Below are 20,638 nucleotides of genomic sequence, written 5' to 3'. Positions count from 1 at the left end.
CAAGCTCAGTTCTGTGAATTAGTTCACATGATCCATCATTTTTTAAAACTATTTCCTGGGACTCAAGAGATAGTTCAGCGGATAGGGTGCTTATCTTACATGTGAATAATTTGAGTTTGATCCCTGGCACCATGTATGATTTCCTCAACCCTTGTCAGGAGTGATCCCTAAGCATACTGGGCATGAGCCAAAAAAACAAGGGAGGGGGGAACAAGCCCTGTAACAAAAAGTAATTACCTGTGTGAAACATTTTAAGAAAACAATTTGCAATTACATATAAGCTGCCACCAAGAGGTGACCAGTACCATTTGGATAGAGGACGGTAACATGGGTCAGGTTCTATCACTTATTATATGATCATGTAATACGTATTTATTACCTGTAGAGGGCTAGGGAGAGGATCCACAGGTAAATCTCTGCTTCCCAGGCTTCATTCCTATATTCAAGATTTTACCCAAAGTCTTGGCTTCTGGCAGTCAGTATGGAATCTAATTTCCTTGTTGAGTGTCTTCCTGGAGGGAGAGTGTGACTTTCCCCTGATGTAGTAAAAAAGAAATCAAAGAGACAAAGTTAGCTCAGAATGACTTAACCAGGACGTGGGAGAAGCCGAAAATAGAAACCAGATCACTCACTCCCTGCTTGGTGCTGAATTTGCTTGATAAAACTAATCTCAAGATTATTATCAGCGGAAATTATTTGTCCTAATCTCATGGGAGTGTGATTTAATATTTTTATGTTGGCTTAATGCTAATTTAATTCTATCATTTCCCCCTCCTCCACTTAAAAAATGAAACTTTGCAGGGTTCTTTGGGAAATTTCCAATCTTTGTTCTCACATGGCTGGAAACCCATGTGGCCTTGTGAGAGACAGAGCCCAGGTAGCCTTTCTCACACCCTTTTCATTACCAGCTGGGAAAGCATCAGCAGTGAGTAGCCCAGCCACTTTTTCAAAAGCTGGTTGAAAATTCAGATTTTTCCAGATGCTTTTTTTTTAATAGTCATCATATCTTTCAAAATCTGTGCTTTGTAAAACTCTTAGGGGGCTGGAGAATTAGTGCATGAGCAAGATGCATATCTTGCTTGCAGCTCTGACTCCCATTCAGTTCCCATCAATGGCACCATAGATGGTCCCCGAAGATTTACTCCTGAGGTCAACCCCTGAGAAGAGGCGGGAATAGCCCCTAAGCAACACTGGGTGTGGCTCTATAGCCCCAACCCTAACTAAAGGTGTACTGGCACTATTTTGATGGAAACCACATGAATTGGAATGTTGTCATTTGATGTGTTCATTGGTGATCATTGCTGGGTTGGAAAAGCTATTTGGTTAGTTTCCTTCTTCCAGAGGGTTTGTTGTATGCCTGCTGTGTGCAACAGTGGTCCAGACCTGAGGAAACCAGGCATGCGCCTCTTCCAGAATGATGGCAAGACACTGTGGGACCAAGGCTTGGTGCTGAGAAAGGGATGAGAAAAAGGGGATTCTTTGAGGCTTTTGGGGTGCCTTTGCCTCATTGGAGAGAAGGCATATCGAGGTGTGCTGGGAACCTGCAGCCTATGGGAGTTTGTGCCATAGGCCCCTTCCCATAAGTGAGAGCTGCAGGCCACTTCTCTAAAACACAGAGAGTTAAGTGGAAGCTCTTATGGGTGTCAGCAGTGGGCACTTCTGGGATCTCCTCTGCCACCTTTAACTCCCTTGTACATGCCTTTTGGGGCTGGAGTGGGTTTGCACTTAGAATTTTTTTTTGTTTTATTTTTCCTCTATGACTTATGACTTTGGGTCATAACAGGTTATATCTCCGTCTCAGTATCATCAGGATTACTAGAACTATTACAATAGCCAACATGAGGGATGAAAGTGGACTCAAACCTGTGGTCCCTGGAGTGGACCTACCACTCCAGGGAGCTAAAGTTGGTTCTTGAGCTCTGGGAGTTTTCTGTCCCTGGTTGGGACTTAGTCTTTAGAAACTGAAGCCCACCAAGCGCCACAATGTGTGTGGTTCCCCATGAAGCTAGATGGTAGGCACCATTAATTGGTTCCACAATTTAATGCCTCATAATCATCAAAAGCTCATTTTTCCAGGTTCATAAAAGCCCAGCAGTCTGGCAGCTGCCTTTAAGACTAATAAAAAGCATGAGCGGCATAAACAAGATGCAAGGCCCACCCACATACTGCCTGAGAAGTCTCGGAGTGTGATCTCAGGAACTGTAAACACATACTGTGGAATTGGGAAGTTCCCTGCCTGCCGCCTGCTTTGAGGTCAGAGTGAAGGTGTGCAAGAAATCGGTGTTCCTTCTGATCAGACACCAAACCACACCAAGGCTTCAGGACCAGGCCAAAAAGCTGATAGGTTTGAGTCACATAACTACACAGCAGGTCCTTGAATAAAATTGTTTTATTCAATAATGAAGTGGGAAAATCTTTTTCCCTGCTGGGGCTGCTGTCTTTGTAGTTTCCATGTTCTCACATTGGTGTTTTCTCCCATAGTCCACAGATGTGTCTGTGAAGGTCACTGACACATCTCAATTGTCCTAATAGGATTAAGTGCAGGTACATACACTTTGTACATATGCCTATGTTTGTACATGTGTGTGTATCTTGTACTTGTGTGTTACCTTGCTTGAATGATGCCCTGTCCAGAGTTGGAAAGCTCTTTGCGCCCTGACTTTAGTGATGAGCTTCAGCTATCAAAGACCCTAAACTGAAATAACAAATGGATTTCAACATGAATGGATTTTTGGAGCCCAAGCTATAGTACAGTGAGTAGTGTGTTTGTTTGCCTTGCATGTGACCAACCCATACTAGGGGCTAGCTGAATCACAGCATTCTAAAGAAGGCTTGAAATTGTTTTCCATTTACAGGTAAAACAAACACAGCTTAAAGAATTAGCTGGAGTGATAGCACAGAGAGTAGGGCAGGGGTCTCAAACTCAATTTACCTGGGGGCCGCAGGAGGCAAAGTCGGGGTGATCCTTGAGTGCAAAGTCAGTAGTAAGCCTTGAACGTTGGGGGGTGTGACCCAAACAACTAAAAAAAAAATAGATTTCACAAAATGTTGTATGGAGGGCCGCAAACGGCCTGTGGGCCACGAGCTTGAGACCCCTGGAGTAGGTGTTTGCCTTGCACACAGCTGACCTGGGTTCTATCCCCAGCATCCCATATAGTCCCCTGAGACTGCCAGAATTGATTCCTGAGCAAAGAGGCAGGGGTGACCCCTTGGCACGACTAGGTGTGTCCCCCAATGATTTTAGAATTTATTAGAATTAGCTATTGAGGTGGTTAGCAAGATAGTGCAGTGGGTAGGGTGCTTGCCTTGCACACAGTTGACATAGTGAACATTCAACCCTAGCGCCCCCCCCCCCCAATTTGGTGTCCTGAGCCCCCTTAGTAGATTCCTAAATACAGTGCCAGGAGTAAGCTCTGGGCATCCCTGGGTATGATTCGAAAACCAAAATCAAATAGAAAAGAACTGAATTGTGAATCTCAATCAGCCTAGGGTAATATTGGTTTCAAAAGAACCTGGTTTTGCTTGAAGTCACTGTTTCTCAGAACATATCAAAGATGATCAATGAGGATTTGCTATTCCATTCCTCAGATATTATACACCGAACTCCCCACTAAGGGCTTGGTAGATATCTCTGTGTCTGGAGACAGGGGCCTTCTGAAGTGCAGGAAACCTCGAGGAGGTGGCTCTTGCTTTCACTTGTGGTGGCCCCATGGGCAGTCCCCAGACCTTCCTCCTTTCCATATATCTTTGTGTGGGGACCATACCTGGTAGTCCTTAGGGGCTACTCCCATGCAGAGTATGTATCCCTAGCCCCAAACACCTACCACGCTCTTAGTGGAGAATCTCTTACTAGTGGGGAGCAGGGAGGGCTGGGGACTGCCCATGGGCCACCACAAGCCAAAGCAGGAGTCAGCTTACTCGAGGTTGCCTGCCCCCCAGAAGGCCCCTGGCTCCAATTAGTGGAAACCAGGAGTCTTCAAAAGCTTCTCAGGGAGCTGTGAAGGTCATACAGGGCTTTCATACTGGTCCTGAGCTTCAGGACTTCTCTCCAGAGGCCCTTTCAAATTCTGATGTGTTTTCTCTTCAAGACTCTTTGAGAAGAGAAGTGCTTTCCATTTGAAAGAAGGCCTTTTTGGCTTCAAACAGCTAAAAAGTGTATTGCCCAGTGGAAGCTATTTTGCCAAAGAAACTTTCACCCAATTGGGGAAGAAAGGCAGGCATAAAAAGACAACACAGCCTGTGCTCTCAGGTCCCAGGACTTGAGTGTTGCTCTACAGTGGGAGAGAGGCTCCCTGTGAGACATATGGCACAGAATTGGCCTTCCTCAGTGGAGTCTCTCAGGGCCTTCCTCGGGGTACTCCCTCCAGGTGCTCCCTCTATGTGTTCCCTCAGGGTGCTTCCTTGTCAACTCCAGACAGTGAGGAACACTGTAGAGACCAAATCCTAGGTGTCCATGTACTATGGCCCCTAGATGGGTTGTGGGGAGCATGGGGGCTGTGGTGCCAAGTAGGCTTGAGGTCTCTCAGAGAAGATTTAAGTCAGTGCCAACTTCTCTGGGCCTCACTCAGACTAGCCAGGGACACATAAATTTGGGTTCTCCTATTTCTTTCTATTAGATGTTTTCATGGCGGTGGAAAACATAATACAAAAAGTATCTTTTGCTGTTCGTGATTATATAACATGGTGATGCTACATAATGGTAACTATCAGCCACCTCTTCATCTCTAGATGGAGAGAACATGTCTGAAGGACAGTTCTAGCTGGAACCAACTCCCCAGTTCCGCCCCCCCCCCCCAGCTACCATTTCGCTTTTGGTCTGAATTCAGTGATTGCATCCCTCCTATATGTGGAATCACATGGTTTATGTCCTCTGTGTTTGAGGCCTTTGAGGTGGATGTACTCAAGGCTTACTCCTGGTTCTGAACTCAGGGATTACTCTTGGTGATGCTCAGGGACCCTATGGGGTGCTACAGATCAAACCTGGTTCAGTCACATTCAAGGCAAGCCCCTGCCTCTGTTTCTTTGGACAGTGTTGTCCTTTGATTACCGGCCAGTTTTGCCTACATGTATCGGGGTTCATCCCTACTGTGCATAGCTAGGATTTCTTCCTTTTTGGGGCTCAATAACTGTGTGCCCAAACCAACTCTCTTCCCTTCACTCCTGGATGGACCTTTGGTTGGTTTCCACCTTCTGCAGTTGTGAGTCAGTGTCATGAGCATCATTGGGCAGTGTCAAGGTTGCCTTTTAAACTCTCGACTAGCCAACAAATGTTGCCGTGTAGAGATTGGTAAGTAGTGAGGAACTGTGTGTGTATTGTTGTTTTGGAGGGAGAGCAGTCCATCTAGTTGAGCTAACCATGTCCTCACTTGGAGGGGTGATCTTCAGAGTTCCTCCTGGGTTCTAGGAAAGTTCTTGGATTTGCTCTTGGGTCCCCACCCTGCTTGGGTTGGGATCTTCCCTCCATGATTCCACAATACTTGGGTGCACTAAAGCACTAAATTGCACTCTCCATGTTCATAATTTTTGAGGGGTGGCAGGGGCTTGGTCCACACATAGCAGTACTCAGGGATCACTGCTGGTCCTGTGTTTAAGGATCACTCCTAATAGAGCTCAGGCAATCCTATGCAGTGTCTGGAATAGAATGGAAGTCTGCTGCATGCAAAGCATGCTGCATGCCTGGCTACTCCAGTTTGAGTCACAGGACCATGTGACACCTGTGTATCATGAGGTTTGCTCAGGAGTCCACTGAACATTATTGGGATGATCTTTGCTGGCCCCACAGCACCTGAGCAACACCTTATCTTCAGGCCCCTTGATTACTACTTGGGAACCCCTCAATAAATTAACTAGCGAACAATTAAAATGGTAATGAATTGCATCCATACACTGAAAATAAATGACTTTGAGAAAACAATGGTTGGAATACAGTTTCCCTTGACCACCCTTATTAATAACCCCCCCTAAATTGCTGCATATTGCACTGAACCCATTCATATCTCTGATACAGGCTTTTTCCAAAGAATTCAAAAAATGGTTGAATTCACATTGCAACTCAGTGAATATTTGTGTAGTTTTAGGCACAGCTCTAATGCTGCAAATTCACACTGAAAGCCTTTCATGAACAGACCGGTGTAATTAGAATTGTGATTGCTAATTATGTATTTGCTGAGGCAGATACGCCAATAATATATATTTAAAGGCCTGCAAATGAGCTGTTAAAAAATTAAACTATGTCCCTAGACGCTGACAATGCATCACCCAGGGTATATTATTTCTTTTTTTTGCTGCATGGATGCCTCTAGGTGTCTGAGTTCTTTCTGAGAGCATAGAAGCAGCCTGCTATAAGTAGGGTGTCTTTGGCAAATGTACATCACCCAGCAATGGGACATGACAAAAAAAAAACGAAGTCTCTGTCCACAGTCTTCAGCTCTGCATACTGAGGAAGAGCCATGGACAGGTGTAGGGATGTCGCCCTGGGAGATGATGGGGAATAGAAGTTCCACATGAATGTGATGAGCTGGCCTGAGGGCTGAATCCTCTGGTGTTTCTCCACCCACCAAGGCCAACTGAAGCACATTAGGAAGGAGAAGGAAGAACAGATACTCTTTGTGGCAAGATCACCTGGGCCCTCATCCTGGCTCTCTTGCCACCTGGCACTGACTTGGGAGTGTCCCAGAGTGGGATGTGTCACCAAGGGCTTGAAAGAGGGGTTTAGGAGTTGCTTTGGGTACAGTGAGAAACTGTTTTCTGTTTTTTTCACTTAAAGAAGGTGATTTTCAGAAGGCCCCAAGTAACTCTTTTTCTGAAAAGGGATTCAGGTCAGATATATTTGGGGGCCTCTGCTCTAGCCAAAGGCAATGAAATCAGATCCATAGAGTTTTCTGGTTATATGGTCAGGAGCTCTGAGGATCTTGGTCTATGAGCTATCATTATTTTGTATACTGTGGCTCTTTGCCAAGTTTGGATTTTGTTCTGCTGCTTCTGAGGAGGGGAGGGACCTCTGAGGAGAGATCTCTGAGTGTGGAGTCCCGCCCCCAGGCTGTGTCCTCACGTCTCCCATCCCTCGGAAACAACTGCACAGGCCAGCGAGCGGGGGCTGGGGGGACACCCATGGGTCACATCTGGCCTTTAGTTCTTAGTGTGGAGGACGCAACATACCTACCCTCACCATCACTGCAGGGTTTTTACCCTCACTAGAAATGGCAAAATGCAATATGTGTTTAATAAATTATTGTTAAAATTATATGCTTTTGTGTGAGTGTTTGTCTGTTTTGGCAGGTCATTGCGTGGTGTGGCTCTCTGACTCTCACAGTTTAAAATTTTGGCTCTTTGTGTTGAACTTATTCGCCACCCCTGTTGTTTTTATTTTTTTTACATAATTTTTATTTTAATTGTAGTGGCTTACATATCGTTCACAGTAATATTCCGGGTACATATTTACATTGAATCAGGGGAATTCCCACCACCAAATTGTCCTCCCACAACCGCTCCCATCCTGCCTCCCATATCTTCCACTCTTCCCTCCAGGGGCTGCTAGAATGCATGGTCCCCTCTGTGTCTAGTTAATTACTTAGTGGGCTTATAACTGTTTGGTCTTGGTACCTCCATTATTGCCCCCTCTAGTTGTCATCACCCCTGTTCTAAAGCTTTATTTTCTTATATTGTAACTGAATATGGGGACTGTGAAAACTTGTTGTTTTTTTTTTGTTGTTGTTGTTGTTGTTTTAGGTCACACCCAGCAGTGCTTGGGTTACTCCTGGCTCTAAGCTCAGAAATCGCTCCTGGCAGGCTCAGGGGACCATATGGGATGCCAGGATTCGAATCACCATTCTTCTGCATGCAAGGCAAACGTCCTACCTTTATGCTATCTCTCCAGCCCCTGAAAACTTGTTTTAAAAGGAACATATGACCTATTATTAATAAATGTTTGATTTGTATACCTACCTCATATAGCCAAGTTTCTTGGGCAAAGGGGTCATGAATGGGAAAAGTTTAAGAAGGCTTTGTGGCTCAAAAACAAAGGGGCCAGGAAACTAGAAGTGAGTGCAGCTCTGGGTTCATTTGTACTCTAGTCTTCAGGAGTTCCAGGAATGGGTTGAATCAGCCTCCAAGGAAGTGACTCCAGCCGATTCAACTTATTTTGTTCACTCAAGCTCCCATACCCGCATGCTCTGCTCTCAGATATCCTTGTGCCTTCGTCAGAAAAAAATTTTGTGAGTTGAAGCATGTGTCCACAAACACCTGTATTTGCATGTGTGTGGTGCATAATAGTTTTATTCCATTGCTGTGTGATCCGAACTCCAGCCCTACCCAACAAGGCATGTTCCCTGGCTCCTCCTGGAACCACTCCTCACGCTGTGATGGCATTGGCTGGTTCTTGTGGGTGGGGTTCTAGGAGATTCCTCTGTGCCTTGCACAAGGCTGGCTCTTGCACATCATTTCAGAGCACCTAGGGTCCGGGTCTCATGTGGTCAGTAGAAATAAGAACTAACTGCCCTGTCTGGTTGTTTCTTCAGCAGGAGGCACCTCCTCACCTCCTCCCAGTTAAAAGTTACTTCTCCTTGACCCTCCCACACCCCTGTTTCCCACACACGCTGGAGCTAACTTTATTTTCAGGCCTCACCCTGCAGAGCTCAAGGCTTACTCTTTTTTTGTTTGTTTGTTTGTTTGTTTGTTTTTGGTTTTTGGGCCACACCCGGAGATGCTCAGGGGTTACTCCTGGCTGTCTGCTCAGAAATAGCTCCTGGCAGGCACGGGGGACTATATGGGACACCGGGATTCGAACCAACCACCTTAGGTCCTGGATCGGCTGCTTGCAAGGCAAACGCCGCTGTGCTATCTCTCCGGGCCCAGGGCTTACTCTTGACTCTGTGTTTAGGGGCCAGTCCTGGTGGTGCTAGGGATTGAACCAGGATTAAAGGTCTGCAAGGCCAGTATCTTACCCACTGCACTCTTTCTTCAGTTCTGAAGCCTCTTTTTTTGCCTTTTTGCCATTATATATATATTTTTTTGCTTTGAATGTCTGTTCTGACATTTGGCAACTTGTGACCTCCAACTGTAGGCTTGGTTTTAGTAGTCTGTCCAATGGTAACATAGTACTCCTTAAAATATCAATATATATAGTTTTGCACACACTAAAAATCCATCTGGCTGAACTAAGGTATTCCAATGTAAAACACACAGCCTCGTTTCTGTCTGAGGTAAGGGAGTACAATGCAACAGTGAAACACTGTTTCTCCATGACATAGTCCAGTCCCTGTTTCCTTTTGCCCTTGGATTGCCCTAGAGGCCTGGGCAGGTACCTTGAGGTGGTGGTGTTGTCAGTGGTGTTCCTGACCTGTCTAGTCTGTTGTCTATCAGAGGTCTTTAAACTTGTTCTTGGGAGCAATCATGTGGATTGTCCTGGGGCATGACATGATGGAAAGGTGTTTTGTAATGTTGCAGGGTGGCATCATTAGGGTATAGTGGGAAGCCTGACTTGTTATTAAATCCTGTTGACAGCCTGTCTCTGAGCAGCCCTAAAATTCCAATGACCTCACTCACTTAGTCTGGCAGAATTTTTGGTAGGTCTGATAAGAACCTTGAAACCACAGTCAACTTAGGTACCAAATGCCTTTTGTGTATTTCTTAAAACTTGGGAGTAGCTTTTGTGATCTGTATATAAGGTTGTATAAACATCTTTGAACAGTCAGCTTGTTCAAATTTTAATGAAATTTTTATTTGAATCATCTCTTGGAGATTTTATTAGTTTGCATATGGGGAGAGGCACACCTGGCATTGCTGGGGGCCTGCTCCCAGCTCTGTGCTCAGAGGTTGTTTCCCCTCGTACTGGGGGGACTCTATGGTGACTATGTGGAATGGAACCCAGGACTCTACATGCATAGCATATGCTCAGCCTGTTGAGCTCTCTCTGGAACATTTTGAAAATAGTCAAATTAAAATTAAAATCACTTGCCCAGTATCTTGTTTATTTTATTCTTTGTTGTGTGGGGTCTTCACTCAGCGTGCTTAGGTGCAGGCAAGGGAGGCATCCCAAGTGGTGCTCAGACCCTTTGTTGCCACTCTACAGGTGCTCAGGTAGCTACATACACACAGTGCTGAAGAACCTAGCCAGAGGCAGGCATAAGCTCCTCCACACTAACACCTAGAGCACCTAGCTCCTAGCACTCTAGCTTCTCACATGGAAGGCATGAGCTCTACCACTCAAGTTCTCTCCCAGCCACTACCACTCACTTGTTGAGACCATTTTTTCCACATGGGTACCCAGAACAAAAGGTACAACAAGGCAGGGTACAAAAATAAGGGGAGGAGTTTTTGGTGAAATTTTACAAAGTCTCTCTTACTGCCCAAAGGGCCAACTCTGTTTCCAAGTGAGCCCATCCCTGACCCAACCCCCCCAAACCTTTCAAACTGAAACCTGATTGTGCTCTGCAGAACTCTTCCACTGGAAGTCAGAGGAGGAGGCCTTGAGATGAGGTCTTTGGATTGAAGGGGGACTGTCCCGCTTCAAGTCCAGGCCCCTGTACCTGCTTGCCCTGAGGTGGTAGTCTATGCTTTGAACCCATCTTTAGGCTCTCTCTGTCCTGGTAGTTTTTAGGTCTAGAAAAGGACTCTTGGGCTGCTGCCTGCAAATCCAGGCTGGCCTGAACCATGACTCTTGCCTTCACAACCAGAAACTGGAGATAATATGGCACCTCAGGTGGGAACCTGTCCAGACAGGAAGCATGTTGTAGCATCTTCATTCACAACTGGTTTAAATGAGATTCTGTAATTTGAAAATCCTAGTTATTAAGTGTAAAATCAAATATGCTTTGCCAGTATTCCAGCTGTAAGATGGTTACCAACTCCAGTTAAGGTGCTTTTGCTCTAGAGAAAGGAGTCCATGTGGGGAAAAAAGCTTCATTTGGGGCTTCCAAATGAAGATGGTGAAAAGACTGGCCTTCTGGTCCCACCTGGGATCATTTTGTTCTCTGGTTGGGGGCTAGTCTGATGTAAGATGAGCCTGGGTGGGGAAGAAGGGAGTCCTGTCTGGGCCCATTCTTAAGTCCTGCATAGATGCTTTGAAGATTCAAAGGCTAGTTCCAGCTTTGTGCCAGGCAACAATCTTCTGCCTGCTTTTTTTTTTTTAAGATTTTATTTTAGGGAGCCAGAATAATAATTCAGCTGGTAAAAAGCTTGCCTTGGACACAGTCAATCTGGGTTTGATCCCTGGTGTTCCAACTTCTCCAGGAGGGATCCACTAGTAAACTCTGAGTATCTCTGGATATGTGGCCCAAAAGCCAAGATAGAACAAAAATAAAAAAGATTTATTTGGAGGAGAGGTTGGGGCCATACCCAGAGGTGTTCTGAGGCTTTTCCTGGTTCTGTCCTCAGGAGTGATCTTTGGCAGTGCTCAGGGACCATATGTAGTGCCAGGGATTTGAATCATGATCAAAGCCAATGCAGCAACATGTAAGACCAAGTGTTTGATAGTTGCTGTTTTTTAATTCCCCACTTCCCTTCAATGTTGTGGTTGTTGATTTTGTTGCAGTGAGTGGTACTCATCAAGTCATACTTGTGCCCGTCATGCTTGCTGAGGAATTCACTGCTCAGAGTGGCTACATAGCAGGCTACAGTGCACCTAGAAATCTTTTTGGGGCACTGGTGACAACAAACAGCAGAACTGTCAGAATTGTACTCAGCCCATGTGGTGACTCTGAGAATTGAGCTTTCTAGTCAGGAGTTCAAGTCCTGAGCTATTCCTGAGTGACTGAGCAATAATTTTGCTTTGTAGTACTTTATTATTTGCTAGCTCAGCACATCTGCCATGCTCTGGGGCTCTCCCAGCCTGGTGTCAGGCTGTTCTGTTTTTAGTATATTTATGAGAATGTTGCATGAAAGCCCTTTGGATGGGCTTGGATGGTGGCGAATGGTGATGGAGGCCTTTCTCCTTCAGCTCAGGACCACGTGGCTCCACCTTCTCCATCAGCCAGCAGGTTTGCAAGTTCAGGTGATCGCGGTGGGTAGAAAACTCATCCACAGACAGGCTTCAGGAAATATCAGCTTTATTTGCCCTGGCCAACATGTGTGGCCTATAATCTTAAACCTATTTAATCATGGTCTTGTCAGCTTGCCCTGCGTCTAACTTCTTTCAGCCATCTCTCCTCCAACCTCCATGGATGCAAATTCCTCTTTCGACCTTGAGGCCAAACCTTTTGAAACCTCCCCATGATCCTTCCCAGAAATGGGAGGGTCTTTTTTGTAGGTAATGTTACAGGAAGAATGGGAACATGTCATACTAGGGGTTGAACCAAGCTTCTGGCAGGCAAAGTATGTTTTCAAGCCATAGAGCTATCTCCCAAGATTCTACTTTTATTAGTAAAAGGATGAATCAGGGCAGAATAAATAGCACAGGCATTGAAGCACTTGCACTAGGCTTGCATGTACCTAATTCAGGTCTGTTCCTCTCCATATGGTCCCTGGGTACCACCAGGAGCACACAGCCAAGAGCAGCACCTGAATGCCACCAGGTATGATGCCAAAATCACAGATAAAAGATAAGGGAAGGATGAGTTTGTGGTCATGGGTGTGACCTAGTATGTTTCTGAGACCCTGCCTACATTTGGTTCATCACTGGACTAGGCTTTCTCACTGACCACCATCATGAAGTTCTTAATCTTCTCAGTTTGCACTACAGACCAGTGTCAATTTAATTTATAAAATATAAAGTATTAAATTCATGTGTTATGTGAGGCCCCCCTCAGCACAACAAAGCACTTCTAGCCCCTTCGGCCAGGTCTGAAGACACAGGATAACAGCGGAGAAAAAATTCACAAGCAGTCAGTTAAAGTTTCATCATAGTCGGGGTGGAGGGAGGACAATATTGGTGGTGGGAACGCCCCTGATTCAATATCACTATGTATCTAAAATATTACTGTGAACAAATTGATTGAAATTAAAAAAAGGATTTCATCATAGTCAGCTTGCTTTATTCCCCCACAGCTTTTCCCAGCCATGAGTCTCTGTGCTGTGTCTGCCTAACTCATGTCTTTCTTTCAGAAGCTCTCTCTGTTCCTCTCCCAGGAACTCTCTTATTCTTTGTTCTTTATTCAAACTAGCCCCACAACCAGGTGTGAGTGGGTCTCATCATCCGGTTGTGATTAACATCTCATAAGGAATCTTAGGTAAGGACATTGGGGGAAGAGATACCTCGCAGACAGGTACTTCTATGTATATACATACACGTGAATGTGGAACTCCAGAAGGACCAACACTGTCCACATGACATGTGCCTGATTAAAATCTTTTTGCAGACCTGTAATTTCTCTAGTCATAGCAGTTGCTGTGAATATTTCTTTGTCATAGAAGAGAAGCCTATGTTGGCCAGCGCCTCATACCAGTCACCACTCTGCTCTGTTGTTGGAGTGTTGGTCTCAGCTCCCACCATCTGCACCCTTCTGGAGGCTCTTCTGACCTCCCTTCCTGCATTAGTGGAGGCCCCAACTCTCCGTTGAGCAAATTGGGTCAACTGAGTGTTGGGACAACACCCACTGGGAACTGGTGTCTGGAAGAGCATTGGTGGGCAGGTAGGGTCCAGGCACAGTTGTGAACACCCCTGTCCAGTAAGGGGGGGGGCAGCTGACTGGGAGTCTGCAGCATGCTAGGCACCTCTGGGTGAGGATCCCTTTGTCTCCCACAATACACTTCTGGGAAGCTTCTGCTGTGTCTGGGGAATGTTGATGATCAGTGGGAGAAGAATCCACATAACCAAAACAAATGATACGTGCATGGGTGCCTGACTCCTGTAACCAGTTTCTGTGGGGCTGGCCTGGTTTGTGCCATCAGCTGTCAGTGCTGTCTGGACAAGTCTGAAATGGCCGTAACCTCAGCCAGCCCCTCATCTGGTCACAGAGATAGCTCTGGGACCTCTACTTCTCTCCTGTGACTCACAGCTAGGAAGGGGCTCTGGGGTTCTCACATTACAGGGAAGGGAATGGCTTTGACCAGAGGACACATGGTTCTTTTCAAAGCCTCTGTTTTGCTCCCAGGAGAAAAACAGAACAAAATTATTTATTTTGTTTTGTTTTGGTTTTGGGTCATTCCAGTGGAGCTTGAGGATTACTCCTGGCAGGTTCTGGAGACCATGTGGGGTGCCAGGGATCGAACCTAGGTCTGCTAGGTGCAAGGTAAATGTCCTTCCCACTGTGCTATTGCTCCAGCCCCCAGAATTCATTCTTTGAAAAGCAAAACAATGATACACAGTGTTCAAGTTTATAGTACAGTAACTGCCCATCCTCCCACCATCCTCACCGTCTCCCCATCCCTGTAACTCCTCTTTCAGGCATTCATTCTCTCCTCCCTACTCGTCTTCCCACTATTTGTTGATACTTAAGATTTTGGTGCATCCTACTTGCCTCCCTCAGCTCCACCCATGTGCTTCATATCCTATGTTCTGTGTTACTTCCAGGCAGCCTGTTCATTCCCCTCACCCCAACCCCCCAAACCCACACTTGCAGGTGGTATCCAAGGTTTATTATCGAACACTATTTTCCATATCCTTGGTTTGTTTCTCTATAGACCAGTGAAATCATCCTGTATTTGTCCTTCTGCCTCTGCCTTATTCTGGGCTGTACAGTCGCCTCTAGTTTCCACCAAAATAATGGGCAAATGGGGCCAGAGCAATAGTATAATGAATAATAGGACATTTGCCTTGCCTGCAGCTGGCCCGATTTAATCCATGGCAACCCATATGGTCAACTGAGATCGTCAAAATTGATCCCTGAGTGTAAAGCCTGGAGTAACTCTTGGACATTACTGGATTTTGTGCCCCTTTCCCTCCAAAAAAAAAAAAAAAGTGGAGTTCTTGTAAACAGACACTTCTCTGAGGAGGATGTAGGGAACAAGTTATTCCCATTCAGGGCTGGGGACTGTCCCCTTCTTCACTTTCTGGAGGCCCACAGGAACCTTAAGCACCATCTCTTTGTGTGTGCATCTCTGCGCCTTCCTCTTGCCTGGGTTCATTAGGAAAGCAAGCGCTCAGCTTCTGCAGAGTGCCTGGTGAGATTCACTTGGATAGAAGGGAGACTGTTTCTTATCAGATGGTGGCTGCCATTGTTTCACTTCCCTATTTGCTGATGTAGCAGAGCTGGTGCTTGGAAGACTAGGAGTGGTTCTCACTGCCTTTAACCTCTGCAGGGCTTTGGATATGACCTTACATGTGGGGTACATGCTCCTTTCCCTGCTGTCTATTTTGTGTCCAAGGATCCCACACCCCAGTCTAAGAAGAGACGGAGCAGCTTAGAGAGGCACCATGAGTGCAGGGCTCAACTTGGCCCCACTCTTGAGGAGGTTGTTAGAATCTCCAACAGCTCAAATGGCAGCAGAGGTCTGGATATCTTTCTGGCTGGCTATGGACTTTCCTGGTCAGTTAGTGTGAATAACTGAAAATAAGATCCATCACATTTCTGGGGAGAGGGAGTTTTGAGCCACACTCCGAAGTACTCAGGGACTACTCTCGTCCTGCTCTCAGGAGTGACTCTGGCAGTGTTTGGGGGACCATTTGCAGTGCCAGGGTTGGCTGTGTGCAAAGCAAACTCAGTGCTCCTCTGCTGTTACTCCACCCCAAAATCCACCACACAAAGGCCTCCAAGCCTTTGACTTTAGACTTTAGACTTTTTGGCCCCTGTCTGTCCTTGACTGGCCCCCATCACTCCATCCTTACACTTCCCTGCGTGGCTTTTCTCTGATGCAAGGGCATGCCACATTGCTGCCAGTACATAGGGCCATTAGCGCTAATGATGAGCCGACTCACTTGGCCCTGGTGAGCTGATCCTTTCTGGGCTCCTCTCATGAATTAGGGCTCTGTGCCAGGTCAGGTCAGAATGCAGTGTTCACAGAATACTATTTCAGGTTCCTATGGGAGTCAGGGCGACAGAAGGTGTTGGTGTGAAGTGTCTGCCCCAGCTATCCTGAAAATGTTCATGACCCAAGTGTAATGGTCCAGCATGTGGTTGTGACACCAGGCAGGGAACCCCAACTCCTTAAAGCAGAAGAGGAGGTTTATCCTGCAAGGACAGAGGCAGTGTGTGGTGTTTTTGTTTTGAGCTCTGCTGTGCTCTTCTTGCCTGTCAACATGGCTCAGGTGCACGCACTTTTTGTAGCAAGGCTGTTTCTCTTTGTTGTAAAACCTGCAGAAACCTTTGCTCGTTACCTGTCCATGTCATGGAGTAATAGACTCCAACTGGTTCCATGTATGAAGAAGGGAAGCTGACAACTGCTTTTAAAGGCTGGGCAGATGGCACAGGTGGCAGAGCACAGACTGGCATGGGAAAACCCACAATGTGAACCCTGGCATCCCCTGCTCCCCTGAGCACTGTTAGATATGACTCTGTGCTCCCAACCCCAATTTACAAAAAAGAAAATAGTGTAGTGAATTGTGCACTTGCCTTGCACATCACTGACAACCATTTAGTCCCCAGTACCTTATATACCCCCCACCCCCCCGCACCCCCAGTCTGCCAGGAGTGATTAGTGAGCATACAGACTGGAGTAAGCCCTGAGCACTGCTGGATAGGACTAGAAATACTTTCTCCCAAATCAAGACAAAAGAAAAATAGCAAATCTCATTTCAAAATTCAATAAATAAAAGAATAGGAGGTGTTTGGTTTTGGGATTTATATCCCTTTAAGGCAGGAATCTCAAACTCAATTTACCTGGGGGCTGCAGGAGGCAAAGTCGGGTGATCTTTGAGTGCAAAGTCAGTAATAAGCCTTGAACATTGGGGGGGGGTGAGTGTGTGACCCAAACAACTAAAACAAAACAAAACAAAACAAAAAAAAGATTCCTCTAGGGCAGGGCCACAAAATGTTGTACTAAGGGCCTTTTGCGCCAGTTTGAGACCCCTGCTAAGGAATCCACACCTTTAAATATATGCATATGTATATCTGTTCAAATCATAAAGGGTATGAAATGTGCTTTTCAAAAACAAATCTTTATAAATGTGTGGAAGGGCACAACATCATTTGGCTATTTTTCCAAATTAGAATTTTCTTTACCAGCATGGCAACAACTGAATGCAACTTTGTTGTTGTTGTTGTTGTTGTTGTTGTTGTTGTTTTTGGGTCACACCCGGCAGTGCTCAGGGGTTACTCCTGGCTCTACGCTCAGAAATCGCTCCTGGCAGGCGCCGGGGACCATATGGGATGCTGGGATTGGAACCACTGTCTTTGTGTATGCAAGGCAAACGCCTTACCTCCATGCTATCTATCCGGCCCCGGATGCAACTTTTTCAATGAGAATAATCAGACTGATGTTGTGACTCAATCCATTTTTCTAAAGCGAGAACCTTAGTTTGAATATTAGACTAGGGCCATGGGGCTCAAGGGTGTCTTGACAGAGGCCTACTGTGTTCACAGGAGGTTCACTTAGCTCTTCCCACTGGAGTGCTGGCCAGCTGCTTTTATGCTGAGAATCAGGCAAACCCAGTCGCTGGATACACAGGAAGGATTTTTAGATAATTCTTCAGTTGTTCCATGGGAATTTTTTGGAGCCATGAGAATTCCCTCCAGCTCTTCCTGTATTTGGGGCAGTTCTCTGGGTCTCCCTGTGGTCTGTCTTATGCCTGGCTTGGGATGAAGGTGGTAGAGCGGATGGCCTGAGCCCAGAATACACTGAAATGACACTCCTGCCTTTGGCCTTTGCTGGGACTCTGGGGTGTATTTTTTCAGGGGTCTGGTGGACCTGTCAGGATCGCTGAAAGTGGGGAACCCTGACCTCTGCAGAGTTGGCTTTAGATACATTGGTTGCAGATTGTGCAAAACATTGACAATTTAGTTGTGCCTTGAAAACGTAATTGAAAGCATGGGCTAGATCTCCAGGTCTGAAGCCTTTCTGTGATTTCTGCCTGTGGATAGAAATATTCCTTCATCACATTTTAGATATGCATACTTAATTACTATTTCACTTTTGAGGGGAGAGCACGCCTGGTATGCTCAGAGTTTATTACTGGCTTTGTTATTAGGATCACAATATTGTTATTAGGCAAGGCTCAGGGGACCATATATGGTGCTGATATCAAACTCAGGTCAGCCACATGTAATACAAGTGCTTTGCCACTGTACCATCTCTCTAGATCATTAATATTTCACTTTTGATTTAACAAATTTTAAACCTGATTGAAAGCTCTGCAAGGCAAACGCCCTACCTGCTGTGCTATCTCTCAGCCCCTAAATAGCATTTTCATCATTAACTTCTGAATGAGAAGGAGAGATGTGCATAGAGACCTGATGAATCTTTATTAGCCAATGTGATGTGCAGTGAGTTACTCTCCAAACAGGGGTCCAGTGCTGAAAGAGCCCTGGACTCAGGTGGGCTCAGGCTCATGTTGTTTGAGGAATGCTGCCTCTCCTTGAGCTTGTCTGAATGATCCTAGTCTGTGGAGTGGGGTACGGGCACTCTAGGGTACAGGAAATTGCAGTGTTCGTCTCAACCATTGGCTCCTGGTGCTTAAATGTTGGTGCCAAAGATTCAGGTCTATGCTTTGTAAGTGTTGTCATTTGCCCATTTCTCAGATGAAGACATGGAGGCTCTGCTTTAAGGACTGCAAAGTCTTTAAAATCAGATTAATACTCACCAGCTGGAGTTACTGGCTGCACAAGAAAACCCTGTTTGCACATGCAAACCCTGCACAACTGACTCCTATGCCTTCGGCCCTTTGCCACACACTCTAGCCTCTGCCTCCTGCAGGCTCCCCAAGTAGCTGGCTGGCCCTATTCTGGAGATGCACTCAGTACAGGCAGCTCTTGCAAAAAGTCCAGCAGCTCCAGAAGCTGTTAGAAAACTTTGGGTTCTCACACACTGAGAAGTGAAGGGCTGAAAGAGAGACCAATTTACATTGGATCAAAGAGAAAGATGTGTGATTGGTATGTTGGAATATCAAAAGATTTAGTAAAACTGTAGGGCTGAGAATGGGCATAGTATTAGACCACAGGCCTTGAGTGTGGAAAGCCTGGATTTTATATCCAGTATTGCCATAAGAAAAAAATAAAGAGAAAGAGAAAGAAAAAGGTGCTTCAAAAATTTATGGAGCTGTTGGAATTTTTGCAAAAATCACCTCTCTGGTGCTGAAGATATGACACCAAGGGCTGGTTCACATGCTTGACAGGGCCTAGGTTAGGTTCTCAGTGCCACATGGCTCCCAGGCACTTTGGTGGGGAGAAGTGGTATAGTCCTGGTGGCCCTAGCACAGCTGGGAGACTTGGGGAAAAACAAAACAAAACAAAACCTCTGAGACTAGAAAGCTAGTATAATAGGGAAAGCACTTGTCTTGCATGCAGCTGATCTAGTTCCATCCCCAGCATTCTAAATGGTCCTCTGAGCAATACTGGATTAATTCCTGAGCACAGGGCCAGCAGAAAGCCCTGAACACCACAGGGTGTGCCCCCTCCAAAAAGAAAATTAAAATTAAAAAATGAAATCAAACCAAAGATATAGCTCAGTGGTAAATGTATTCTTGCATGCAGAAGGCCCTGAGTTGCTCTGCATCACTGTAAAATAAAATAAAAGAGGGGATAGAGAGATGGTACAGAGGTTCAGGTGTATGCCTCAAAGGCAGCTTACCTAGGTTTATTTCCCAAACTCCACAGTCCCCCAAGAATTGCCAGATTATAGACCTGGAAGCCCCCAAGTATTGCTTGGCCCTTGGCTCAGCCACTGTCCCAGTTGGCTGAGAATTGTTAGGAGGGGACCCTGGGCCTCCTGAATGCTGCACGGGAACTTCTCCACCCAGGTTGGAATAAATAAATAGATAAATAAATATGAACAAATGAACAAGGAAAGGGAGAGAAATGTCCAACATAGTTTTGGAGTTTTGATCAAGAAAGGTTCACACAATCAACCACGTGCATTTCAGTTGCTGTTCCCCTGATTATAATTGCATGTTCTTAATCTACAGTTTACCAAATGCAGTGCAAAAGAGACATATACTTTTCATTTTTGTCTCGTTTTTCTCAAGATTTCATCTCTCCACCCCGCTCTGCCAAATCACTGAGTGTGAAATGAGGGCCTTGTTTGAATGGCTTGCCTGGCCTTGATCCAGGCCCTCAGAGAATTCTGGGGTCTGTTCTCAGTTCAGTTCTGCAGAAGGAGCTGCCCTGAGGAAGTTGTGCAGGTGGTTTGTGATTCCCCCACAGCCTGCCAAGGCTCATGGTCATGCTTCCGTCTACATTCTCTGAGGTCTCCCGAAGCAATCATTTCTCTCGTTTCTAGTTAATTTTTAGAATTGCTGCCATTCAGAGAACAGAACTTTTTTTGTTGTTGTAGTGTCTTAATGACTTTGAGATTTTATGTAATATGGTTTTCAAATTTAATATGTATCAGCCTGGTTCAGACCTCTGATATTCTAATACTTGGCAATATTATTTAATGCTGTAGGGAAAAACATGATGCTGTTAGAGATCACAATCGGCTCTTTGTTTTCTTGTCTTGGGAGGCACTTGCCACACTAAAAGGAGTCACTTCCCAGTCACTTGCCTGGTTGACACAAAACAGCCCTATCACTATGCAGAACTGTGGTTTTCAGCCACTGGTCTGCCATTGTAAAAAGTTTGAAATCCCTTGGGCCGGAGAGATAGCATGGAGATAGGGTGTTTGCCTTGCATGC

The 20,638-nt window shown here is 45.7% G+C and overlaps 1 protein-coding gene across 1 annotated transcript in view; it reads left to right on the top strand.

The window, feature by feature from the left end:
• Positions 1-20,638, top strand: part of CABLES1 (Cdk5 and Abl enzyme substrate 1) — a 121,622-nt gene that overhangs the window by 34,549 nt on the left and 66,435 nt on the right. The gene's annotated exons all lie outside the window — the stretch shown is intronic.

The sequence above is a fragment of the Suncus etruscus genome, chromosome 3, assembly GCF_024139225.1.
Source record: "Suncus etruscus isolate mSunEtr1 chromosome 3, mSunEtr1.pri.cur, whole genome shotgun sequence".
Taxonomy (NCBI): domain Eukaryota; kingdom Metazoa; phylum Chordata; class Mammalia; order Eulipotyphla; family Soricidae; genus Suncus; species Suncus etruscus.
The sequence above is the reverse complement of the archived record's forward strand: the minus strand, read 5'-3'. Positions and strand labels throughout refer to the sequence as shown.